Consider the following 25,193-nt stretch of genomic DNA (forward strand, 5'->3'; position numbering starts at 1 on the left):
TTGCGTGGACTGGGATGCCTGGCCTCTTGAGGTGCCTCTTGAATTGGGGCGGCGAAAGGAACCACCCCGAAACTGCTGGCTTTGTAAAGCCCCCATAGACTTGGCAGTTTCGGTATCTTTTTTCATTTTTTCTAGGGAGGCATCCACCTCAGGGCCGAACAGATGGTCAGGATTCACTGTCTGACCCAGTATTGTGGTTTGTATGTCGGGTTTGAACCCAGAAATTCGAAGCCAGGCATGGCGTCTAAGTAACACGCTTGTATTGATAGCCCTGGAGGCAGTGTCTGCCACATCTAGGGCACATTTGATGGATGCATTTGTAATGAGTTTACCCTCCTGAATGAGCATCTCCCCCGCCTCCTTGTATTGGTCAGGCAAGTGTTGCAGGATGGCCTCTAATGTGTCATAATGGGCCCTATCATAACGTGCAAGCAGGGCTTGAGTGTTAGAGATCCTCCAGATGTTCGCTGCCTGTGCAGCAATGCGTTTGCCTGATGCCTCAAAGATTTTGGACTCTTTGTCTGGGGGAGGAGCATCACCAGTAGTCTGCGAATTCGCCCTCTTTCGAGCGTTGGACACCACCAGGGAGTCCAATGGCAAATGTCCCTTAATATACGTGGGATCCGTGGGCGCCGCTTTATATTTCCTGTCGATGCGAGGATTGACCACCCGCGCCCGGGTGGGCTCCTTGAATACCTCCTGTGCATGCTTCAGCACCCCTTTAAGCATCGGTAGTGTCTTGACTTGCTTTTCGGCTACCGAGAAGGTGTCGACTAAGAAGTCCGCATCCACGGGGTCCGAGTGCAGGTCGACGTCATGGTTCGCTGCAGCTCTCTCTATTAATGCATTAAACGCCGCCGAGTCCTCTGTCGGGGACGTCTTTGCGGCGAAAAGTTGAGTGTCCTGGCCCGACTGCGGGTCGTCTGTGTCGCCTCCCGCTGTCCAGGGCACATGCTCCTCTTCCGGATCCGAGTACGCAGGATAGTTGTACTCGTCCTCTTCCTCGTCCACATCAGGCACGGGGGAAAGGGCCGGCGAGTGTTCCATGGCTTGTGGAGACAGAGGTTCCATCAGAGCCGAAGAGTCCGCAGAGTACCTTTTGTTCTTAAGTGGAATCCTAAAAGGTTCCAACGCCGGCTCCGACGTAATCTTTCGTTTGAGGAGCGACAATTTCCCGGTGTTGGCGTCGATGGTCACCTCACGACGTTCCTCCACCGCGAGCGGTTGGAGCCGAAGCTTCGACACCACCAAGGCAGCCTTCGGCGTCAATACTTCCTGAGAGTGTCCGCTCTGCTTAGGCGCGAAGGCCTTCGGCGCCGACTTGGGAGGAAGGGTAAAACGAATTGGCGTTTGCTCCTTGGCAGGCTTTGGCGTGGCCCTAGGCACTACAGTGTCCTGGCTGGGAACAACAGTGGACTGTTGGATCCGCTTTAAGGATTCTCCCACCTTCTTTGTAAGGGATGCCGAGGGCTGAACCGTCGCGAGCGACTCTTCTTCTCCGAGAGCCCGGTCGCCGGTAGGCCTCTTCTTCGGTGCCGACGCCCCATGGCCTGGCGCACCGTCGGCGTGACGCTTCTTCGAAGCCGTCTTCGGGTCCGCGACCCCTTTCGGTGCCGACGCAGCCGCGTCGGATGCCTTCACCTTCGGCGCCGACCCAGAGGGCTTCGGGTCGGCCATTTTGGCGCGGCTCTTGTGGTCGGCCATTTTGGCGTGGCTCTTCGAGTCCGCCATTTTGGGTTTCGTGGAAGTTGACGCCTCCAGAACCTTCTTCACCAACGCCACTTTCGGTTTCGGTTTCGCATCCGAGGGTGCGAGACCAGTTGGCTTCACTTTCGGTTTCTTGTTAGAAATGTCCGTGACCGGGCCCGGAGGCGGGGACGTAGGACTCATAGTTAGATCTTGGGTAAGGCCCGAAGGCGATCCCTCGACCTGGGCCGTATGACGGGGAGTAGCCCCGGAGTCTGGTTGGGGATGCTCTTCCTCTGAGCTATCTCCCATCGTGGCACAAATCAGTTCGTCGTCCCCTACCTCACCGGAGACTTCGTCGCAGGCCTCCTCATCCGCGTCGTAGGTCTCTTCCTCGGACGCGGGGCCAGAGTCCGACTCTTGTACGTCGTCCTCTTCCTCGACCGATTCCTGAAAAATGTCATCAGGTGGGGGCGCCGAAGCCGACAACTGTGCCTGGAGTCGATTAGCCCGGCGAATCTTCAAAGTTTTCTTACTCCTAAACTTTGAACATGCCATGCAGGTGTCTTCACGGTGATCCGGTGACAAGCATGTGTTGCACACGGGGTGCACGTCGAGGTGCGAATATTTTGAGTGACACAGCGGACACTTCTTGAATGGAGTCCGCTCCATAGCAAATGTGGTAGTGTAGGCCCGTCCGCGTCGAAGCACGTGGAAGGGCAGTAGGAGATTGGAGCTGAGAGTCAGTAAGAAAAACCGAACGCAACTATACCGACGCCCAGCCTAAAGACCTTTTGGTCTCAAGTAAAAACGAACAACTATCGGTTCCGAAGGAGGGAACCGAAAACACATCCGAACCCTATGGCGGAAAAAAACAATCTGGGGATGGAGGCGATGCCCATGCGCACTGTAGTCCAGGGGAGGAGCCACCTATCTCGTGATACTTCGAAGACTCTTCCAGGACAACAATGTGCAATCATCCGGACCCAACACTAGGTGGCGGACTATGCACAGATATGAATTCAGCAGCCCACATGCCTCGAACCCTACGATTATAATCATTCAGCATGTGCTGCAAATTAGACACTAAAGACAGTGGTATTTGTGTCATCAGTTCCGTTATGGGTGTTTTAGAGTGCTCTATGGGGAAAAGATCTGCCCCATCTTCGATTTCCTCTTCCCCGCCATAGTCCTGGCACTTGATCTTAAGTTCAGAGGGGCTAGGCGCAAAACGAAAATCATCATCGACATATGAGCCATCATTAGAGTCCTCCTCCGCGGACTGAAACAATTGTTCAGGAAGAGCAGAGCCACTCTTTACAGGACTTAAATGCAGAAGAGGTGCCCGTCTTTTAACCATTGAAGCAGTGACCACTGTGAAGGTGGGGGCTGTGGCCAGGGGATGGTGTGAAGTTGACGAGCAAGTCAACGAAGCGGCAGAAGATTCAAAAGGAGGCTGAATTGTCAGTGCTGGGTCTGCTGATGAAGAATCCATAGCCATTGATGGATGTGACTTCCCTTTGTTCTTCGTCGACGAAGGTTTTTTCGCCGTCGGCGACGAGGGTAGCGTTGACGCAGATGTCACAGTCGACGAGGATGTCATTGTCGGAATTTTACTAGTCGACGAAGGTGGGACCGTCGATGAGGATGCAACCATTGACAGCGTTGTCACCGTCGACACGCTGGGTCCCGTCTGTAGGAGAGTAGGGTCTGCAATCCTATGATCACCCGGACTTTTTGCTTTTGTTTCACTGGTTTACGACTTTCTCGGGCTGTGGGCCTGCTAATCAGACCCACAGCCTAGCTGTTCTCTCACTAAATTGATGTGTGCACCTTAGGTGCATTACCCAATTGGAACTGGGCCACCTTGTCAGACCCTGTAACTCAGGGCATCGGTGTACCCAGGGCCTACCAGGGACTGAAGCATGTATTATGCCACCCCTGGCTGGCCATCTAAATCTGACAACTGGCTGCACGACAGCTGGGGCAACGTGGCGTACTCGCTAGTTGCTTTAGGTATAGTATCCCTATATCTAACCTTAAAATGGACACCCGAGTTCCTATCAGTCACTCCTATGGCAGGCCTTGACAATCCTGAAGGCAGAGTGCATGGAACCGTGTGAATTGGGCTCTGGCACGAGCCGAGCCCGGTTGCAGCTTGCGGAACCAAGACCCAATGGCTGTTCCATGATAACGCGTATCATATCGGTAACTTCGGTATAGCGTTATCAAGACATGTCGAGTGAGGTGTCATACGAATCGGGATGCTGCCCCCTCACCAATTCTGGTGACGAGGTTAGCATTCCGCCCTTCTAGAGGGACACGACATGTATGTAACTGTGAACCCCGGTTAAAGTTAACTGAAGCGTCAGCTCCACAAAATGGACGCTGCCACCACAGAAACGAGTCTGACCTCCTGCTGCTGGGAGTCCTTCCAGCGAGGAGAGCTTGGACAAAGGGTTTCCTGTCAGGGGCGGTGTTCGCACCATCCCAGACAGGGTTTTGTGTATTCTGGGTAGGTAGGGCTTTGCAAGAAGGTGACTGCGGAGTGGCACCCCGGTGCTCATTACGCATCTGCTGGCTAGAACCAGTTCCAGGGGCGCGCAGCCCCTGACCTGGGGAAAGTCCGGCAGGGGAGAGGGGTGCAACTACCCCCCTTCCTGGTCCCACCCCTAGGGCAGGACCTAGTCATGTACCCACCCCTTTCTTTAGGATAAAGGCCGGAGCGGGGACCCTTCCAAATTAGATCATCTTTGAATCAAGAACTACTTTCTACGAAAGGACATTCGAGACTTCTCAAGATTTCTCCCTTGTGACTAAGGAGTAGTCACCCTGCACCCGCAGGCACCATCTAAGAACTCTGCGGTTTGCTGCAAGTCCTTCCTCAGGAATCCGACGACCCAGCTCGAAGAGAACCGGCTTCCCTGGCACCTCTGACCTCTACCCACATCGTCAGCTCAGCTGAGATCTGTGGGTGCGACGAGACCTTGAGGGACCGGCCATCATCAAAACCTGCACGCTTTCTTAAATCAGCACGATCACCGAAGGAATCCTCTGGTGAGTGCTCTGGGGTCCGAGAAGCCCCGACCCTGAGCCGCTCCAGCATCGAAGTGCAGTCTCCCAGTATCTCCACGATCTGCGTGGGGCCCTTCTGCTTTGCCGCTCAGCCCGTTGTCTGGTTACTAGCCACTGGCTTGTGACATTCTTGACGACATCCGACAACCAACGCTGCTGGTCTGGTTGCTCCAGACTGGCCCTTGCTCCCTTTTACGAGAGGAGCACTTTGGACCCTCCTGGTCCGCTCAAGACGCCATTTTAGGCCCACCACGTGGCCCTGAAATCTGCCAAGGCTTGTTGCCCCAATCCTGGGCCCAGCGACGCCGACAGCATCAACCTTCGTGGGACAGCTCGCACCTCCATCCTGGTCGCCGACAACGCCTCCTGGTCCGTGAGACTGCAGAGCCTAGCGTCGCCCACTCACCTAGTCGAGGTGACGGCCATCCGGTGCCCTCCTGGTACCCTCTGACTACTGGCTAGTAGTACGAACTTGGTCCCCTCTGCTTTCAGGTATCAACGATCTCTGATCCAGGCTTGGATCTCTACGAACTATTCTTCACTGGTCGCCGGCCAGCAACTCCTTCCATCCGGCTCCTGGCTCGTCAGCGAAGACCCCCGACGCCTGTAAGTCTTGTGCAGCCGCAGCCCTTGTGGCTAGGTAACTCAGGCATTTCGGTGCCCGCATAGCCTCCTTACTTAAGGGTCCCGAGTCCCTCGCTTCCGACTTGCCTTATCGGGTCCGCCAGAGACCACTAAACTTTCCGTGCCCTCGGGCACTTGTATTGATTGTGCACTTGAAGTATTTTCCTAAGAGTTTTGTTCTGTGCTTAGTACCCTGTCCTCATAAAGAGTACAGGGCTGTTGTGATTCTAATAAATATACTGTTTATTTTCATAACACTTGTGTGGTGTCCTTTCACTTGGTGTTCAAGGGGTATGTGATGGTATAACAGCTGGCTTAACATGCCCTCTAGAGTTTAGCCCGAAGACTGCTCGTATCCACGCTACTAGGATAGCTGGTCTAAGGTTGACTTACAACCAATCACCATAAGGGTCGTTTGGACCGATGCATAGTGGTCGCTAGAATAGTGAACACTAAGATTGACGCGCCGACTGAAGCTTTTTTCGTCGACGATTAGGTCTTGGCAGTCGTCGACGAGATCTTAATGATAGAAGTAACGAGTCTCACCTCATGGGTCGTCGACGACTAGGTTGACGTCGTCGACGTAGAGACAGCATCAACTGATTTAGTCGTCGTAGTCTATGGACGCGTCGACGAGCCAGTGCCCATTTTTGAAGATGATGGCACGGCTTTGGACTGTGACGCCAGAGAACCAGGTCCCGTAGGCGTTGGAGGCAAGTCCTGTGGGAAGACATTCTTAGAGACTTCAACAAGTATTCTTTTCTTGAGGAATGGAGAGGGCATCTCTGTCTCTGACCCACTCTTCTGAGAGGCCTTGGAATGAAATGAAGAGGCACTCTCAACCTCCGAGACCACTGACTCATATGTCTTTAACCTCTGTAGCCACAGAAGGTAAAGAGCCACTCTGTCTCAAAGTTTTAGCAGAAAAATTACGGCAGTACTTACAGTTCTTGACTTCATGGTCCGGGTAGAGACAGTAAATGCATTTACTGTGTGGATCTTCATGAAACAGTCTGTTTGCCACAGGATGAACATTGTCTAAATAAAGATTTCTTTGAGGACATTTGTCAAGTAGAAATGAGCTATGAAAGTACAAAAACTGAGCAGAGCTCAGGGAGAATCCCTTCACACGACGTGCAGTAGAAAATGTGAGGACTTGAGCTGAGGAGAAGGTTCTAAAGGGTGCTGCAACCTGATTGGATGGAATGTGGACCATTAATATGACACTGATATGTTACTAAAGTGAATTCTCCCGTAGGCTGCTATGGGCCTATTCTGTTCTATGGTACTTTCTTAACTTTATGATATCTTTATATCTAATTGCTCTATATGTATATATGTAAGATTATGTAATTTTTCATCTATATATGCACATATTACTGCTATTTTATGTACCGTGGGACTCCCACTTCGACGACGGGGAATATTTAAGCAAGTGAATCTATGAAAGACACCCCATATACTGGAGAATCTATGTTTTCAAACTCCACACTTTTAAAACTCAGGGGTACCCTAGGGTCAAGGATGCACTCGTTACATCTCAGCAGCACTAGGGCGGCCGGGTATAGAATGTTGAGGCCCAATGTTATCCAACAGGGGATAGGGGGCCTCCGGTTGTTGGCTGCTGACTAGCAGGCCACTTGATTGTGGGTGCAAAGCATCTGGACTTTAGCTCAGGGCAAATGGGGAAACAAAGTAGCACCAAAAGGTACACTCTCAGCAGCACTAGGGCGGCCAGGTGCAGTTACGTCGGGTGCCTTGTTTCTTTCAATAGGGAACCTCCGATTTGCAAAGGAACTGCAGGCTTGGGGACGAAGGTCTTCTGGGTTTGACCACCACTTTGGGAGGTAGTTGGGAAGTTAGGGGTTGGTTAGGCACATTTGGTTCGGCCACCCAAGGCCGCGGGACGTCAGATGCAAGGGTGCTTTTCGCTGTCAGATCTTGCCAGCTCCTGGTTGTGTGTGTGTGTGTGTGTGTTTGGGGGGGGGGGGGGGGGGGGGGGGGGGGGGGGGGGAGGAAGGGGCCTTCTGCTTTTTAGGCTGCTGGTGTTGGCGGGAGGCTTGTGGCAGGTCAGGGGTCGCAGGGTCTGGATCGCTGGGAGGACCTCCCCGTTGTTTGCCCACTCAAGCTCAGGCATCGGACGGGGGTGCAGAGTTGAGCGGATTTGCAGTGTCCGTCCGGAGCCAGAGGTTGCAGATGAACCAATCCGGTGTTCACGGGAGACAGTCTTTGTGGTTGAAGGCAGGCAGATCTTCCGGGGCTTGAGTTTGCTGGCTGCAGGACACCGTGATTTTGCAGGAGCAGGTTCGAGGTGCAGGTAGCGATGGGGCCAAGTCAGTAGGCCTCTTCCTCTTGTTGGCTTCGGCACGGCTGTTCAGTCCTTTTCCTTGTTGCAGGTTCTGGTCTGACAAAGCAAGGTTAAGGGGTTCCCCTAAATAAATGGCGGGGGGGGGGGGGGAACGGGGGGACGGGGGGTCATCGTAGACAGGATCAGTTATTTGTAAATTACGGATTGGTCAGGACTGGTCTTGCCATCTCAAAACAGTCTATTTCTAGATGGATTGTGTCCTGTATCCAACTGTTACCAGAAGGCTAACAAGACTCTACGGGGTAAGCCTAATGCTCTCTCAACCAGGGGCAAGGCAGCTACAGCGGCTTTGCTATGTAATGTTCCCATTGCAGACATCTGTAGGGCTGCCACTTGGAAGTCTGTCTATACCTTTGCTAAACACTACTGCATGGACTCTGATGCCAGAGCAGATGCTCAGGTTGGGCAGGTTTCCCCGAGATCCATTTGCACAGTAGTGGTTTAGTCTGTTTCTTCCACCGCTGGGTTGGTTTGATTGTGTTGGGCTTGCCATTCTATTCACAGATTATACCGAGGGTCTCTGGAGGGTACCTTAAAGGCACGGTATCCCTTTTCCAGGCACATAATGACAGCCTATGGGGCTGGTCTGTCCAACCCCTAAATCTCTATCATGACAGAGGATTTTTGTGAAGGGGATTATCTCTACATGTGAAACTTAGCAAAAAGGTGTAAAGTTCAATATTAGTTGGCTATTCTTTTTCACTTCCGGATGAAGTACTGGCCAGTGTAGCCTTGGTAATTTCAGGCTGCATTATTGGTCTTTGATTTTCTGTTAAGTGTCTAATGCAGGACTGCAGAAGAGGACAAGTTAAGAGACTATTTGGATTGCTCCAAGGTCAACGCACATGAGCGGGACTATTCAGATAAGGACAATACACAGCGATCCCAGACTACAGAAAAGAGGGCGCCTAAAGCTGAAAAACCACTACGCACCCGGCCGCCCAAGTGCCGCTAAAGGTGCACCTTTTGAGCTACTTTGTTTCCCCATTAACCCTGACAACCCTAGGAGCTTTGCTACCCCAACCAAGTGGCCTGCTTGCCAGCAGCCACCAACCGGAGGGCCCCCTGTCACCCATTGGATAACATTAAGCCTCATCACTCTGCACCCGGCCGCCCTAGTGCCGCTGAAGGTGCAACAGTGCATCACTGACCCTGTGAGATCCCAGAGTCTAACCCCAGAACTTTAAGTCCCACAGTTGTTTACTTACCTGTGATACATTAACCGGTTTTCCTCCTATAGGATAACATTGACATTTTTTGTCCAAAAAGTTATGGAGTTTTGAAATCTAAAGTAACTTCCCTGCAATTTACTGTAAAAGCCCATTCATTTCAATGTACTGCATTTGCCAAGTGTTGCATACTACTGCTACTCTGTAAATCAAACAAAGTACAATTTCTATTGCACTTTCAAACTGTTCTATATCCAGTAACTGATTACTGAAAATTATTTAATGCTTACCTGTGCCAGGCTTGCTTCGTTCTCAAAATAAACAGTATATTTTTATACAAAAACAAATGGTCTAAAGTTCAGTTCTTGTGTGTATTCATTTGCTGACAGTGTGTACATCAAATGCTTAACACTGTCCTCTGATACTGCCTTAGTGCTCGACCACTACCACAGAGAGTAAGGTTTTATCTAACTTTAACCTCTGCCTATCTCTGGGCACACTTTGACTCTATACACACTATACCAAATTTTGCTATAATATATATATATATATATATATAGCCAGTTTCCTACACTGTCCAGGCGCTGTTTAAGTATTGCAGCTTGTCACTGTGGCAGGTTTCCCCATCAATGGCTTCTATACTAGCCTTCAAATCTAAAAGGTGAAATTGAGTCCCCCCCATCGGACATCTGGCCAGGAGTAGGGACATGGTCAGGTTTGGTTGGCCTCTCTTTAACACTAACAATGGTCAATAGTCAAAGGACAATCTTCCCCGTTTCTGGTCAGTTTTCCCATATTTGCCTATATGGCTCGACCTACAACTGCAGATAATGTTGAGGATTTCAAATCCTAATGTACAACTTCAAGATGTGTGGCAATTTCATAGGGTCACTTTAATACACAGAGGTACTCATTTCTTATGCCATTCCATTCCACGTTCATTTTATATGTAGATGCCATGCATGGTCTTTAACCAGTGGCTTGGCATACTATTCGCATTCCAAGTGAGCCACCAGCCCCAGCCATCAAGCAAAGCCCAGCCAAGGGCTTCCAGTCTCCAGTCTGTTTTCGGTAAAGCTCTGTCTGGTGGATACTCTAACCGCAGATGACTCACCTTGTGAATCCCATGTACTTGACTGGATCTGGATTTTTTTTTTCCTTCAGCGATTCCCTTGCACATCGGTAGGTGAAGTCGTGCGGTCCATCGTACCCTGGAAGTAGCCTCAGGGCACCAATATAATGGTCACCTTCATGTTAGCTTATTTCTTTTTAACTCGGATCCTTTAATTGGTCACGTGACACTTAAAAAAAAAAATTAGTTTAACACCACCCTTATACGTCTCGGGTGTCTGGGATGCTCGCATGACTAAATTGTGCAACTGCTTGTCTGGGATGCTCGCATGACTAAATTGTGCAACTGCTTGGATGAACCCAAAGGCCGTTTGTGACAGCGAGACCAAGCTCTACATCACCAAGCACTGCAGGAAGGCTTGGAAAGCCTGGTCGAATTAGAGCATGAAATCGCCTAGTCCCAAAGACAGCTCAAAGTTTCTCATCAACAGCACCAAGGATCACGTGTTGAACAATCAATCAGCTCTTTGTAGGTTTTTCTGGGCGAAGGAAGGAAGTGTAATGCAGAATTAGACTGCCTCCAAATTCTTTGGCTAAAGATCTGCTATGGTCTGGCCAAGAAACCGCTTCGAAAGGCCTGCTGCCTCATTACGCCAAAGCCAATAAGGAAAATGTTACTTACCAGTATGCATCTGTTCATTGGCATGTAGAGCTGCAGAGTTACACACTGCGCATAGATGGCCACCTAGTGTTGTGCCCGGATGTTTGCAGTTTGTTTTGTTGTAGAAAAGTCTTTGGAAGTCACAGGATAGGTGACTCCTCCTTTGGATGATACTGCGCATAGGCTCCCTCCCCAGATTTTCCGTTCGAGGAATATGAGCTGCAGATAACACACTGTGCATAGATTGTATAGCAGTACCCACACCTAGCGGCAACCACCTGTATCCGTTGCAGTAGTTGGGTTGCCTTTATGTGGTGGTGAAAAAGACACAAAAAGTTTTTTAGTCTTATGAAAAGTTTGTGTCCTTTCGATGTAGTACAGTAATGCTCTTTTGACGTCTAAGGTGTGTAGAGCTCTTTCTGCAACTGTTTGTGGCTGCGCGAAAAAGACGGGCAGTTCAACAGATTGATTTAGATGAAATGGTTAAATTACTTTTGGAAGGAATTTAGGATTAGTGCATAGAACCACTTTGTTATGATGCATTGGCAAAAAGGGTTCTTGAATGGTAAATGCTTGTAGTTCACTGACCCTTCTGAGAGAAGTAATAGCTACTAAGAAAGCTACTTCCCAGGTTAGGAATTGTAATTCGTATTTATGTAACGGTTCAAAGGGAGGTCCCATTAACCGTATAAGAATAATGTTTAAGTTCCACACTGGTGAAGGTGGTGTTCTGGGAGGGATTATTCTTTTGAGTTCTTCCATGAAAGCTTTTATAGCAGGTACTCTAAACAGAGATAGATGTCTACTTTGGAAATATGCTGCAATGGCAGCAAGGTGTAGTCTGATAGACGTGTAAGCTAAATTACACTTTAAGGTGTACTAGGTATTCTATGATGTGCTGAATAGACACATCTAAAGGATTCATGTGGTTGTTTTGAAAGTATATTATGAATCGCTTCCATTTAGCAGCATAACATTCTCTCGTCGTGAGACGTTTGGCTTCTTTAATGACGTTTATGTATTCTGGAGGAAGGTTGAGGTAATTAACTGACTTCAGGAGCCAGATCGCTAGGTTGTGCTGAGCTGGGTCCGGGTGTCTGATCTCTCCATGGTTCTGTGTAGAGACGTGGAGATAGGCTTAGTTTCTAGTTGCAGCAGTGTGGTGTACCACGGTTGTCTGGCCCAAGTTGGAGCTATTAGAATGAGTTTTAGGGAATGGTGCTGTAGCTTGCGTATCACTAACAGAAGTAGTGGGAGAGGAGGAAAAGCAGACGCAAATTTTCCGGGCCAGTTCATCCATATCGCATTGCCTTTGGACAGCGGGTGTGGCTATCTGGCGGCGAAGTTTGGGCATTTTGCGTTTGTGGGATGCGAAGAGGTCTATCTGAGGTTGTCCCCACATTTGAAAGAACGGTTGAAAATCTTGTGGATGAAGTTCCCACACGTGGATCTACTGTGTCTGCCGAATTAGCAGATCTGCCATGATCTTTTGTACTCCTGGAACGTGTTGGGCTAATAGGAAGATTTTTAGTGGTATAGACCATCTCCAGATCTGCTGAGCTAACAGAGCTGCAGAGAGTGTGTTCCCCCTTGTTTATGTAGTACATGGCTGTCATATTGTCTGTGCGGACTAAGACAGCTTTGCCTGATACTGGTTTTTGGAATGCTTTTAGGGCTAGGAAAACAGCTAGTAACTTCAAGTGGTTGATGTGGAGTAACTTTTGTTTGCGGTGTCCACCTGCCTTGCATGGTGTGATGCAGTAGGTGAGCTCCCCAGCAGGAGAGTGATGCGTCCGCTGTCAGGATTATCTGAGGAACTGGCTCTAGGAACGGTCGGCCCGTTGAAAGATTTTTGGTGCTCCATCATTGCAGAGAGCGATGAATCCAACTGTCTACCAACACTGGATCTGTTAATGGACTACAAGCCTGGTTCAATTAGCGTGCTGGGCACTCTTGAAGTGGACGCATTTGCAGTCTTGCATGAAGTACTATAAAGATGCCATCATTCCTATGAGCTGCATGAACACTAGCTGGAAGGGAGTGTTGCAGTTTGAATTTCGTTGAGTTTGTACACTTGTTATCCTGTTTGGAGAGGGATATGCTAGTGTTAGTTGGGTGTTTATTGTAGCGCAGAGATATTGTTGTATGTGTGAAGGTTGCAGATGTGACTTGGTGTGATTTACTGTGAATCCCAAGTCATGAAGCAGTTGAATAGTAGCGCGAGTTGTACACACTGGCTGTATGAGCTGGCTTTTATGAGCCAATCGTCTAGGTATGGGAAGACGTGAATCTGTTGTCTTCTTAAGTGTACTGCTACTACTGCTAGGCATTTGGTAAACACCCGTGGCGCTTTTGTGACTCCGAATGGGAGCACTTTGAACTGGTAGTGCTGCCCGTCTAGCACAAATCAGATATTTTTTTAGCGCAGTGTGGATGGGAATGTGGAAGTAAGCATCCTCAAGATAGAGAGTGACAAGGAAGTCGTTTTGTTACAGGAGTTGAAGGACTTGTTGAAGTGTGACCATATGAAAATGATCCGACTGCATGTAAATGTTTAGAGGTCTGAGGTCTAGGATAGGTCTTAGAGATCTGTTCGTTGGGATTAGAAAATATAGGGAGTATACTCTTTTGTTTTGCTGATGCTTTAGGACTATTTCTATTGCATTTTTCTGCAGGAGGGATATTACTTCCTGCCTGAGCAGTGTTAAATGTTCTTGTAACATTAGACGCTGCTCTGGTGGTATGTTTGGTGGGGTGGATGTTAGCTCTAGACAGTAACCTGATTGAATTATTTGAAGCACCCACCTGTCTGATGTGATGTTTTCTAGGCTGGTAGGTATTGTTGTAGTCTTCCCCCGACGAGTGGAATGGGACAGGGCGAAGGGAAAGGGAGTCATTGGGCAGGGGTAGAGCCAGAGCGGGAGTTATTTTTGCCTCTGCCTTTGTTATTGTTACCCCTGTAACCACCCCTTTGGTAGCCCTTACTGTAGGTGGACTGTGTAGGGGTATTGTACAAGGTAGAAGATGTGCCCGAAGAATATCCCCTGGTGGCACCTCGATAGGATGAGCGTCGAAATAAAAGTCTGAGAGCCTGCGACTGCAGGGCTCCCATTGATTTTGCGGTATCTGTATCCTTTTTCATTTTTTAAGTGGTACATCTACATTGTCCAAATAAGTGTGCTCATCGAAGGGTTGATTAATTATGGCACTTTGAACTTCAGGTTTGAACCCTGATATGCGTAACCAGGCATGTCTACGTAATAAAACACTGGTGTTAACTGCCCTGGAGGCAGTGTCTGCTGCATCAAGTGCACACCGAATAGAGGTGTTTGTAATATTTCTCCCTTCTTGGATAATCTCATTTGCTCGATCTTTGTACTTAGCAGGGAGGTGCCTCATTAGTGATTCAAATTAGTCATAATGTGCCCTGTCATATCTGGCCAATAAAGCTTGTGTATTGCAATGTGCCCCATGTTTGCTGCTTGAGATGCAGTTCTTTTCCCTGATGCATCAAGTAACTTAAACTCTTTATCTGGTGGAGGAGCTTCACCTGATGTCTGTGAGTTTGCTCTCTTGCAAGCGTTGGTAACTACAAGTGAGTCTAGTGGTACTGGACCTTTAATATATGCTGGGTCTGAAGGGGCAGCTATATATTTTTTCTCTATACGAGGGTTAATGACCAGAGTTCTGACTGGGTCCTTTGTGCATTATCAAAGGTGTCCATTAGGAAGTCCATCTACAGGGTCTGTGTGCATGTCTACCCCATGATTGAAACCCATAGTGTCTTCTGGTGGGGAAGGCCTTGAGGGGTATATGTCATCTTGAGGGACATTTGGGACGTCTGGGGTGCTATAATCATCCCACGGGTCAGGTGTGCCTGGAGGAGTAGCTGGATCATGTAGGTTACCCCCTATATCAGAGCTATCATCCCGGTTATCGTCTGGTATGATAGAGGATGCAGGGGAATGTTGTGGTAGGGGAGCAGGTGGGGATGGTATAGGTGGAGGAGAAGGGGAAGGAAGTCTTAAAGGAAAGGTAGCCGTGTCCAGTGGTCTCTTTTTTTTAAGCCAAAGTTAGCTGTCCAGTGATTGGATCATAAGCCAGGGTCTTTTGTGCAGGATCTGGATAAAGCAAGTCCCCTGCAGGAGGCCGATCTTTTGGTGCGGAGGATGATTTCGGCACCAAAGTGGTTTCTTTTGTTTTTTGGCAAGGTTTTTAACTGGAGAAGTAAGACTTTTTCGGCTCCGAAGATTTTTTTGGTTCAGAGAATTTTTTCGGCTCTGGTTTATTTTTGGGATCTGATGTTTTTTTCGGTTTCAGTGGTCTTTTAGAATCCGAAGCGGGTTTGCTTGGTTCCGACCTGGGTTTCAGTGCCGAAGGAGTAGTGGTATGTTTCGGCGCCGGTGGTTTGGATCTGGGCGTGAACGTTGTCTTATTTGGTGCCGGTAGGTGTGCGCCGGCACCGTGTGAAGGCCGACTCGAGCCAGAGTCGCCTGAAGGCTTAGTTACTTTCTTAGCCGGGCCCAAAGGTGGGGCAGTAGAAGCAGTGTGCAGGTGTGCACTCGAGCCTGAGGGTGTGACCGGGGCCTTCTTTGGGTGTGTCGAGGAAGGGTCGGGTCGACGGTCTTACTTACGACCCTCTGAGCTGGAGGGATGTCCTCGACTTTGGAAACTTCTGCCTCGGGAGTTGCTGTTGACGTCGTGTTGTTCTGGGACGTCGACACCTTCTTCAAAGTTGTCGTCCGGAATCGGAGCTGAAGATCGAGCCATTGTTCTCCTTGCTCTTCAGTCCTGGATAGTCGAGGGCTAGCTGGGGGCCGAAGGAACGAATGGAAATGTTTGTAACTAAAGCGCTGGAAACACATCTGAGCCCGGTGGCAGAAAAAAACTATCCGGGGTTGGAGCCGATGCCCATGCGCAGTATCATCCAAAGGAGGAGTCACCTATCCCGTGACTTCCAAAGACTTTTCTACAACAAAACAAACTGCAAACATCTGGACCCAACACTAGGTGGCCATCTATGCACAGTGTGTAATCTGCAGCTCATATGCCTTGAACACATGTTATTCAGCGTACAGATACCCTTGGGTGAACGCGGGCTTTACAAATACACATGTTAAGCTGCTGGCACTATTGCTGGTGCATGGACTGCCTTTTTTGGACATCTGCAATGTGGCAGTCGGTCCATGTGTTTACAATACTGCCTGGATAACCATGTCTGGTAAGGATACTTTGCCCATTTGATCCTGCAGGACTTTTGGATCCAAGCCATTCCAGAGACCCACCACCTTGGGGAAAGTGCTGTGATATGAATTCACAGGGTGACATCTGAGGTTAGAAGTATCCCAAGTTACCTGCCTTCCGGAACGCCTTTTCTGGCTGATACTCCAACCAAACTATTCAATTTGTGAATATCCCCAGGGGCCAGACTAGATCTAGAGATTTCCTTCAGCAATTCCTTTTTGTAGCTGTAGGTGGCGTCATGCGGCTCCAGGGCTAGTCAGTCCTAACCCGGAAGTGATGTAGGGGCCACAATAGAACCACTACCTCCACACTTCTATGTCAGTTTTTTTCTGGTATAGGTCCACGCCAGATGCAGGGCCATTAAGAATCAGTTCCCCAGTGCAGAGCTCCAATTTGGATTTTGTTTCTATGAAACCGGAGCAGTCTAATCCACAGAATGGTGAGTTGGCAGGACAGTGAGAAATCTGCAGTTATGAGTATTCATCGGAAAGAGCATTTCCAAAGGTAAGTAACTTATTGAATATTAAACTTCAAACTACCCCAAGCAGTTAATATGGAGTTGGTTAGTATTTGTTGGAGGGACACTTCGCTGCCAGAATTCTAATTACTACCTTGGGAAAAAGGTCAAAAGAATTAAACTGTTGCAGCTTAATCTCCAAGCATGGAGGTATAAGGTGTATAGGTTTGGGTGCAGGACCCTTCTGTGCTGCTGCGACGGGAGATCTACCGGAAGAGGCAGCAGGACTGGAGGACAAATTCTCATGTCCAGAGGTTCTGGGTGCGACACCATCCTGGCCCATTCGGAGGCACTAGGATGAGCTGGACCCGGTTGATAGTGAATATGCTACTTACCAGTATGCATCTGTTCTTGGCATGTAGGGCTGCTAACATTCATATCTTAGCATTAGATCGCCACCTAGTGTTGGGTCCGGATGATCGCACATTGTTGTCCTGGAAGAGTCTTCGAAGTATCCCGAGATGGGTGGCTCCTCCCCTGGACTACAGTGCGCATGGGCATCGGCTCCATCCCCAGATTGTTTTTCGCCATTGTGGCAGAGGATGGAGTGAAAAGTGTAAAGGATGTCCATGCTAATGATTGAATACAATAGTATATCTGCAGCTGCGACAGGCACCGGGGAGGAGGGTGGGCGATATGAATGTTAGCAGCCCTACATGCCAAGAACAGATGCATACTGGTAAGTAGCATATTCAGTTCGAGGCATGTGGGCTGCTAAATTCATATCTTAGCATAGAATACATAGCAGTCCCTCCATCAGCGGCGGTTGCCCGTGCCAGCTGCAGAAACCTGAAAAAGTGTCTTGAGAACAGCCTGTCCTACAGCCGCTTGCTGTTTGGAATGTACATCAACACAGTAGTGTTTTGTAAAGGTATGTGGTGTAATCCACGTGGCTGCTCTGCAAATGTCCTCTAGAGGAATGTTTCCAAGGAAAGCCATGGATGCCCCCAACTTGCGTGTGGAGTGTGCCTTTGGGGGTATTGTTAAAGTGCGCTTGGCTTTATGATAACAGATTTGAATGCACTTAACAATCCATCTGGCTATTCCTGCTTTGGAAATTGGGTTGCCTTTGTGTTGTGGTGAGAAGGCAACAAAGAGTTGTTTTGTCTTCCTAAAGTGTTGTGTCCTGTCTATGTAGTACATCAATGCCCTCCGTACGTCTAACGTATGGAGCATCCTTTCCGCCACTGTTTGTGGGTTCTGGAAGAATGCAGGCAAATCGATAGTTTGGTTGAGATGAAAATGTGACACCACCTTTGGAAGGAATTTGGGGTTAGTACGTAGTACTACCCTATTTGAATGAATCTGGATGAATGGTTCTTGTATCGTGAGTGCTTGCAACTCACTTACGCGTCTTAGTGACGTAATGGCAATTAGGAAAGCAACTTTCCACGTTAGGAATTGCAGTTCGCACGAGTGCATTGGCTCAAACGGTGGTCCCATCAGTCTGGTGAGGACCACATTGAGGTTCCACACGGGAGCTGGCGGTGTTCTTGGGGGAATGACTCGTTTCAGGCCTTCAAGGAACGCTTTAATGGCAGGCACCCTGAAGACTGAGAGATGCTGCCTATTTTGAAGGTAAGCCGCGATGGCGGATAGATGTATCCGAATAGAAGTGAACGCTAGCTTGCACTTATAAAGGTGTAACAGATAGCAAATGATGTTAGGGATAGATGCATCTAGCGGGTTTATGCCATTGTCTGCACAGTAGATGACAAAACGCTTCCATTTTGCGGCATAGCATGCTCTGGTTGACGGCTTCCTCGCCTCCTTGATGATGTTCATGCATTCAGGAGGTAGGTTTAGGTATCCAAACTCTAAGACTTCAGGAGCCAGATCGCTAGGTTGAGCTGTTGCGGATCTGGATGCTGAATTTCTCCATGGTTCTGCGTCAGAAGTCTGGGCGTGAGGCGCAGTCTTTGATGCGGGACCACTGAGAGTTCGAGGAACGTGGTGTACCATGCTTGGCGCGCCCACGTTGGAGCAACTAGGATGAGTGTCATGGAGTGTTGCCGTAGTTTCCTCGCCACCAGTGGTATCAGGGGTGTCGGGGGAAAAGCGTAAGCAAATTTGCCTGACCAGTTCATCCATATCGCATTGCCCTGCGATTGGGGGTGTGGGAACCTGGCGGCGAAGCTTTGGCATTTTGCGTTCTCCCTTGTGGCGAACAGGTCTATGTCTGGACGCCCCCACCTTTGGAAGTACGGCTGGAGTACCGATGGATGTATCTCCCACTCGTGCATTTGATGACTGTATCTGCTGAGCAGATCCGCCATCTGATTGTCCTTCCCCGGGAGGTGTTCTGCCATGAGGAAGATGTTCCTCTGAATGGCCCACTTCCACATGCTCTGAGCCAGGTGAGACAGCTGTGGTGAGTGGGTGCCCCCCTGTTTTTGGATGTAGTACATCGCGGTCATGTTGTCCGTCCGGACTAACACCACTTTGTTGCAGAGATGTACAATGAAGGACTTGAGTGCCATGAAGATCGCCATCAGTTCTAGATAGTTGATGTGCATCTTCTGTTGCTGCGTCGTCCATAGTCCCTGCACTGTGTAAGTGAGCAGGTGTGCTCCCCATCCCTGGAGAGATGCGTCCGTTGTCAGGATAACCTGTGGCACTGGCTCCTGGAACAGTCGGCCCTTGCAAAGGTTGTGTGGAGTCCACCAATGCAGAGAGTTGTATGCCCGACTGGTAACCAACACTAGGTCTGTTAATTGCCCCTGAGCCTGTGTCCACTGATTTGCTAAGCACTCCTGGAGCGGGCGCATATGCAACCGTGCGTGAGGGACTATGAAGATGCAGGAGGCCATCATGCCTATCAACTGCATGAACACTCTTGCTGGAAGTGAGTGTCCCGGTCTGAACTTCTGGATTAAAGACTGTATGCCGTCTATCCTGACCTGGTTTGGTTGTGCCGAGGCCGTCAGGGTATTGATTGTCGCACCCAGAAACTGCCGGACGTGTGCCGGCTGAAGGTGTGACTTCGGGTAATTCAACGAGAAACCCAGGTCGTGAAGGAGGTGAATGGTAGTCGACATGTCCGCGGCGCACTGCTGTTCCGACCTGGCTTGAACGAGCCAGTCGTCGAGGTAGGGGTAGACATGGATGTTCTGCCTCCTGAGGTGCGCCGCTACAGTCGCCAGACACTTGGTAAAGACCCTTGGGGCAGTTGTGACTCCGAAGGGTAGGACTTTGAACTGATAATGCGTGCCCTGGATAGTGAACCTGAGGTACTTTCTGTGGGACGGATGTAGCGGAATGTGGAAATAAGCATCCTTGAGATCCAAGGTTGCTAAGAAGTCTCCTTTGTTTAACATAGGAAGAATCTGTTGCAGTGTAAGCATGTGGAAATGCTCTGACAGTATGTACAGATTGAGGGGACGGAGATCCAGAATCGGTCTGAGAGATCCGTCCTTCTTTGGAATGAGGAAGTACAGGGAATAAACCCCTGTGCCTTCCTCCCCCACTGGCACGAGCTCGATTGCCCCTTTTTGCAGCATCACCAACACTTCCTGCTGCAATAAGTGCAAGTGCTCTGCGGACATAGGTCTTTGCCTTGGTGGAATGTTGGGTGGAGTGGATTTCAACTCTAGACAATAACCGTACTGGATAAGCTGTCGCACCCACCTGTCTGTGGTGATGTTGATCCAGACGGGCAGGAACTGCTGTATTCTCCCCCCGACAGGTGTTAAATGGTCGGGGGGCAGTGACAGAGAGTCACTGGTTGCTCGGGGCAGAGGAGCGTGAATTGTTGCCTCCCTTGCCACGTCCTTTGTTGCTGTTTCCCCTGTAGCCCCTCTTGTTTTGTTTGGGGTACGAGGACTGTGCTCCACCTCTAGGGAACTGTGACTGTTGACCCATCTGTCCTCTGGTGACTCCACGGGCACCTGAGCGACGAAAATTATTGCCACGAAACTGCTGAGATTGTAGGGCCCCCATCGATTTAGCGGTTTCAGTGTCCTTTTTAATCTTTTCCAGGGTGGTGTCAACATCTGGACCAAACAGTCTATCCGGATTGACTGGTTGATTAAGTATGGTTGTTTGAATGTCAGGTTTGAACCCCGATATGCGGAGCCAAGCCTGTCTTCTGAGCATGACACTGGTGTTAATGGCCCTAGCGGCTGTGTCCGCGACATCAAGTGCGCACTTTATGGCCGCGTTGGAGATCAGTTGTCCTTCTTGTATAATCATTTTGGTGCCCTCTTGAAACTGCGGAGGCAGGTGTTCTACAATCTGCTCTAGTGTGTCGTAATGTGATCTATCATAACGTGCCAGTAGTGCCTGTGTATTTGCAATACGCCAGAAATTGGCAGCCTGTGCAGCCACTCTTTTGCCTCCTGCCTCTAGCACTTTGGACTCCTTATCCGGGGGAGGAGCTTCACCCGTTGTTTGGGAGTTGGCCCTCTTGCGTGCGTTTGCTACCACCAAGGAGTCAAGCGGCAACTGTCCTCGAATGTATGCAGGGTCTGCAGGCGCTGGTCTGTACTTTTTTTCAATACGTGGGTTGACCACCCTCGCCCTGGTAGGCTCTTTAAAGATGTCCGCAGCATGCTTGAGGACCCCTTTGAGCATAGGCAGGGTCTTTACATTTCTTTCCGAAACTGAAAATGTGTCGAATAGAAAGTCCTCCTCAACTGGGTCAGCATGCATGTCCACATCATGATTAGCAGCTGCCCTCTCAACGAGTGCATGAAAACCTGCAGAATCCTCCGTAGGGGATGCACGTGTACTGAAAGTCTGTGGGTCTTGCCCCACATCTTGGGTGCCTTGGTCCCCAATGCCATAATAAGAATCTGGCTGTGCATCAGGTTCATTTACTGGGAAGGTGTATTGTTCATCTTCACCATAGCCCTCACTTTCAGAGTGGTCTGGAGACGGTGTTGGGCTCCGTCCCAGAGGAGGCTGGATAGGTTCCATGAGGCCTGAGGCGTCCTGTGGAAACTTTTTCTTCTTTAGGGGAATGACGTAGGATTCCACCGGCTGCGAAGTGATCTTCCTTTTATAAAGGGTTAACTTCCCCGTGTCCGCGTCTATGAAGCACTCCGAATCTTCTTCAGGGTCGAGCACTTGACCCGAAGATGTCTCTGCCGTAGAAGAGTCCGACTTCTTTGGCGTCGATTTCGAGGAAAAGGCCTTTGGCACCACTTTTGGCGGTAGAAGGAAGAGGAGCTTACTTGCCGGCTTGACCGGGACATCTGCCGCCCTCTGCGTCGATGGCGTTGGCGTCGACGAAGAAAAAGCCTTGTCTTTAATTCTTTGTAGTGAAGCAGCCACGAGAGATGCGTCGGTGACCGATGTCTTTGGCACCGACGAGGTGGCCTTGCCTTTGGATGCGACGTTCCGTTGGTCTTTTGGAGGGATGGACGGCGCCGACCCCGAGTCCCTGGAGCGATGCGCAGATGTCCCCGTTGGAGCCGGGGCTGTGTCGGTTGCCTTGGCAGGCTTCGCCGGCGCGCTTGTCTTGTGCGTGCCACCCTTTTTAGAGGATCTCTCCTCCGGCGCCGATTTCGACCCAGTGGAATCGCCGCGTTTCTTCGACTTCTGCGGACCGGAGGTCGACGGAGTCGATGAGGCCGCCTGTTTATTTGTTTTTGCTGTTGCGACCGCCATCTTAGGGACGATTGAGTCCTTAACTTTCGGTTTCGGGTCGGCCATTTTAGGTGCAGTCGAGACCGTTGCTTTCAGTTTCGGTTTCGAAACCCTCGGCGCAGCAAGTATGTCCGTGGCCGGGCCGGCAGGCGGGGCCGTGGCTTGCGCTACAGGGTCTTGGGTAAGGCCGACAGGCGATCCCGCGACCCTCTCCTGATGTTCGTCAACTTCGGGGCATAGCTCGTCCCCTGAGCTATCTTCCTCGGCCCCATAAACCATAACGTCGTCCCCTACCTCGTCGACGTATTCAAGGCCTTGACCCACGACTCCGTCGTCGTCATATTCCGGATCAGCCTCGACCTCCGTCTCAGGCGGGGAGATTTGAAGATGATGGCTCTGGTCCTCTTCTTCTTGGTCGCCGAAGATGTTATCTGGATCCGGGGCCGCCTGTTTGGCCACAAGGCGCACTGCGCGCCGAATCGTGAGAGTTTTCTTCGACCTGAACTTCGCACAGGCCCGGCAACTTCCTTCGTCATGGTCTGGCGAAAGGCACTTATTACAGACCGGGTGTACGTCTATATGTGGGTATTTGGACCCACAGAGCGGACAGAGTTTAAACGGACTCCGCTCCATGTTGGGAACTTAGTGTCGAGTCGCGATGAGAAGGCCTCGATGTCCGAAGAGTAGTAAAAAACTCCGGTGATTCCGGCTCCGAGAGACGGAAGAACTCGAGACCGTACGCAAACAATACCGACGTAAAGAACCCAAAGCCTTTTGGCCGTAAAAAGTGATGTTTATTCGGTTCCGACGGAGAGACGTCGAGACCGCATCCGAACCCAATGGCGGAAAAAAACAATCTGGGGATGGAGCCGATGCCCATGCGCACTGTAGTCCAGGGGAGGAGCCACCCATCTCAGGATACTTCGAAGACTCTTCCAGGACAACAATGTGCGATCATCCGGACCCAACACTAGGTGGCGATCTAATGCTAAGATATGAATTTAGCAGCCCACATGCCTCGAACTCATAACTCGTAAAGGGGTACAGGAGTCCAGAGCACTTCAGTCCAAACAAAAGGCATTTAGAAGTGAGAAGTGCCTTGGGAACTCCAAAAGGCAAAATCTTGGGTACTGTGCGTTCTCAGCAGTGGCAAAATAATTAAGACCGTTTTCCCCCCCATCGTTGGAATACACCCTGTGCCACCTCTAAGTGCAGCAGCCATTTGTGATACTTTAGACAATGCTACCTGAGTTTGTCTGCCCTGATGATCACAGATCCTGCCAGGTATTGTGTGACCAGGCAGATGCCCTGGCAACTTAGTCGGTTCCAGAGGCCTTAAGGATCTTGACAGTGGACCCACAACCTCACCTAAGCATTTGCAGTACTACACTGCAGTGGTATTTGTAAGAAACTGTACCCGTTACCCCTTAATGAACAAGAGGATGGCCTTTAGTGACAAATAAAACACCCGCAATTCCAACAGGTGGATGTGGAGGCCAGCTTCCACTTGAGTTATGACCATTCATTAGCAGTTGGGTAGGGAGAGGGGTCTTCCGCCGGTCCAACTACTGTCCAGCAACCACTACTTTCTAGTCTCCTTCGACACCTGGATGGAATCTTTAAGGTTCCCTTGGTGCCGACCCCATTGAGACTCCATATTCCGCTCCAGAGCCCTACTCCACTGACAGAATGCATGAGGTCAAGTAGCCTTAGACCCACCCTCAGAAACCCAGGTCAAAGGCTGAACCACTGGGATCATAACCCAAATACCTTGGACTTCTTGAGGCAGAGGGAAGGCTCAAAACAGCACTGTGTCCAGGATGGCTCTAATGACAGGAAGTCACTGTTGCTCGCTCACGTAGATGGTACATTCCAGAGATGTCAATGGGTTGGCCCTCATCTGAAGAGGGCTCATGACTGATTGATGCGTACCAACCTTTGGAAAACAGTCGTCGAGGTATGGAAAACTGGTATTCCCACCCTCAAATGGGCATCAACAACCATCACTTGTGGGAATACCCAAGAGGCACTGTTGAGGCCAAAGGGAAGCACGGAGACCTTATTGTGCTTGTGGCCTACTTGAAACTGCAAGTACTGTTGGTAGGATTGCAGGACAAGGATGAGGAACAAGGAACATCCTACAAATCCAATGTCACCACCCACTTGCCTGGATCCAGGGCAGAGCCAACTTAGGTCAATGTGGTATTGGATTTGCCCTTCTTGAGGAAGTAGTTCAGGATGCAGAGGTTTAGAACAGGACAAAGTCCTCAGTTCTTTTTTGAAACCAGAATGTAGCGGGATTAGCAGCCAATCCTGATTTCTGATGCTGGTACCCTATATATGGCTCCCATCTTCAAGAGTGTGAAAGTCTTGCCGGAAAATTGACAAGTGGCCCTCCAGTAGCCGTTGTGGTGTAGGCAGTATTTCTAGAGGGGTTGGAAAGGAAGGGCAGGAAACAAACATATTGGACAGTTTGTAAAACCCATCTGTTCAATATTTCCTTTGCCACTAGTAGAGGTAAAAAATAAAATGATCAGGCCTCTAATTGGACGACTGTGCAACACTAATTATAAGCTAAAGGGGTCTGACCGCGGTGGGGTAGTTCATGTGGGGCTGGGGTAGGGGATTGCTTAGGTCATTAGCCCTGGAGGCCTGGACACTGGCAGCAGGATCCCTAAAAAGTTTATGCAAACCCTTGCCATTAGAAGGAAAATAACCCAGCCAACTAACCATGCAGAGCACATTCCAAACTTACTAGATCAAAAATACTATGATGGAGGGAAATGAAGTAGGCAGATTGCTAAGTGCTAAACAAGTACAAAATTATAACTGAAGAGAAGATCAGTTGCTGCACAAGGAAAAAACAAGCTGGAAATGTGGACAAAAAAAAACAACTCAGCTGTCCCACAGGCCAGGAGGCAAATATCGGACGATAGCAATATTTTCTGAACTCTACATTGCCAAACAGGCCTTTAAGAGCCCCATAACTAAGAAGGATCTCCACCTAGAATTACCAAGCTTAAAAGGGTCAAAGTATCTTGGCGAGCAAAGATGGAATCTCATGAATGTTCTACAAGCAGGTGAGACCAAACCAATCAGGAGTCATGAAGAACTTTAGAGAAACAAAGGAGATCTTTAAGATTTGCCTTCTTATTAAATGTATGCTCCTAACTCTTCAACATCGTCCTG

The 25,193-nt window shown here is 49.6% G+C and overlaps 1 protein-coding gene across 1 annotated transcript in view; it reads right to left on the reverse strand.

Moving 5' to 3' along the window:
* LOC147707338 (ribonuclease H1-like) overlaps nt 1–25,193 on the reverse strand; it is a 685,720-nt gene that overhangs the window by 41,838 nt on the left and 618,689 nt on the right. The window lies entirely within an intron of this gene.

Source organism: Lissotriton vulgaris, chromosome 6 (genome assembly GCF_964263255.1).
Source record: "Lissotriton vulgaris chromosome 6, aLisVul1.2, whole genome shotgun sequence".
NCBI lineage: Eukaryota > Metazoa > Chordata > Amphibia > Caudata > Salamandridae > Lissotriton > Lissotriton vulgaris.